Below are 2,710 nucleotides of genomic sequence, written 5' to 3'. Positions count from 1 at the left end.
TAGAGTTCTCTTGAGATTAGCAAACATTTGTTGAGGCGGTATCTCTTTAGAGGTTTCAACAAGAAGACCGAGGAGCCTACACCTAGTGATGGACATGAGTTCATTATGGACCTAGAGGATATTGTTCTTGGACAGAGTCATTGTGACTTGGTGTATCCTGGAGGAGCATTCTTATTCCCCACTCTTGGTCTAGTCAACAGATTTATCTCCTTGGAGGATATGGTTCCTAGTTTTGGAATGATATTAAGTTTGATCTTCCTTGATTACAAGGGCTTACATCCATGTTGGTTGGGTGTTGTTAATGCTTTCATTTGGGGAGGTAAAGGAGATCATACTTTGCACAGCTAAGCACTTGGTGGTGTTGGTAGAAGGATGAGATATGGTTTGCATGGATGTTTTTTCCTAGAGTTTTTGAAGTCATCTATTGTTGTTGTACTTTATTGTTTTTTAACAACAATATGTAGTTTTCATGAGGACTTGGAGGATGTCAAGTGAGTTTTTGTAGCAAGTTGGTTGCATGTTGTAGGCCATGGTGATTTGATTATTGCCACACCCTTTATGTTTGTGCTGATTGGTAGTTTTGAGTTATTGGTTAAAATTGCTCATGCAACATGTGGACTACTATATAAGTGTCTTCTAGTTTTTTTGCACATCAATGGTTTTTTGGTGTGTTTTGTTGGAAGATGGGATTACACAAAATTGTTGTATGGATTGGATATATTGGCATGATTTTATTGATGTTGTATGGTTAGTTGGATGTGATTAGCAATTAGTTGTGGTTGCTATTCTAGCTATGGTGATTGATTGTCAACCTGTTTATTACCATGGGATTTGGTGATTGCACTTGGATATTGGTTGAGAATGGAAAGCAGGGATATAGTTCAAGTGGGAGGTTGTACAGATGTGAAGTCGCAGAGTGAGTCAAACTTCAAGTGGGAGATTGTTTGGATGTGAAGTCCGACTCTTCATTTCATCTTCCCCATCTTTGTCCCTTCATCTTCTCTTGAAGGCTATTGTATATAAATAAGGGCAAAACCCTGTGTATGTAAGTTGCGATAATAATAAAGATCTCTGCTCTTCTTTCTGGTGGATGTAGCCAAATTGGTGAACCGCGTTAAATACTATGTTTGTGTATTATTTGTGTGTTCCCAATTTGTCTATTGAAATTTACAGGTAGATCTTTCTTGCATGCAGTCTCCTATTTTTGAATTGGTTATAGAATAATTTTTTATAAACCCCGACAAAAATATTACTTACAATTTAAGAAAAAAAAAAATTCAAAAAAAAAAATAAATACTAAAAATAACTAGCTGCACTTAATAGCTTATTTCATGACTCAATTTCCACACTTGTAAAAATTACAAAATAGTTCATTGAAAACATTAATCTCTACCTTAGAAAGGCAAGAACTAATAAAGAAAACCATGCTGCACTCTCTTTGAAAGCACGCAATTACCTCTAGCTTGATGTCACATTAATTTTTTATTCATCTATTTTATGTAGAGACTTAAGATTTCTAGTCAAACATGAAATACGTAGTACGTATAATGGTATCCTTTCTTGACATCCATAAGGAAACCATAAATTTAGTTCAATCACATTCAAGGAATTGACACTTATTAATCATGGTATAGTCTATGTACCACTCCGTATTATGTTTCATGTGAAGAGAAGTATTTGATTCAATGAATGAAGAACCATCACTAATGATATTAGTAGAAATAAATGTATTTCTATTATAATTATTATTGTAAGAAGATTGATCAAAATGATAACTTATTATTGCGATCATTTTAAATTTGAATTTTCTTGTTACAATTTTAGTATTTTATTTTTAGAGTTATTATAAGATTTAGATCTTTTTATTTTGAATTTTTTTTATTTCATTCTATTTTTAAATTTATTCTTGTTTATCCCACCTCTAATACCTAAGACATTGAAAAATTACTATCCATCCACCTCTTGCTAATCTCCTCTCTTAATGAAATGTCAATAACATTTTATATTGTAACTAGTACAATAGCACTATTCATAGATAATATAAGATCAACCCATGAATCTGGTATGGAAAAAAGTAAAACAATTTAATTTACCATTTCATGCATCTTGAATCATATTGATGTAATTTGAGTTAAAAACATATTGAGGCTATTCAAATGATTACTAATTGAGTTTCTCATTTTATTTAAAAAAAATATAAATTAAAAATAAATAAATCTTATTTGCTAGACTCTTACACTTATATGATGTACCTATCTTCTCCTATTATAAGTTTGTAATATTTCATAATAAAAGGTACCTAATAGACATAATGAGACTATACTTGTAGCTTTCTTAGCCAACATTATCTAGTCTTCGTTAAACATACTTAAGGGTTTGATAGAAGTAGATGCTATAGAATTTTTCTTTTTAGAAAGTTACTAGAAAATCTTCAATCTTTAACTTCCATATTTCAAAATTATGACTTTTGAATTTATCAATTTCATATTTGAAAATGCTAGCCATAGATAAAATATTATAATCCTGTTTCTCCTCTTAGAATATTTCAAACTATTCTTTCGGTTCTTCTTATACATGAAATAAAAAGGATCAATTGTAACTATTGTTCACCATAGATATGTTAGAACAAAGATAAAGTTTGATTATATCAAGTTGATGTAACATTTGCCATATGATTGAACTCATGTATTTGAATCTTATTCTAATTGAT

Source organism: Cryptomeria japonica, chromosome 10 (genome assembly GCF_030272615.1).
Source record: "Cryptomeria japonica chromosome 10, Sugi_1.0, whole genome shotgun sequence".
Taxonomy (NCBI): domain Eukaryota; kingdom Viridiplantae; phylum Streptophyta; class Pinopsida; order Cupressales; family Cupressaceae; genus Cryptomeria; species Cryptomeria japonica.
This window is presented reverse-complemented; position numbering follows the sequence as displayed.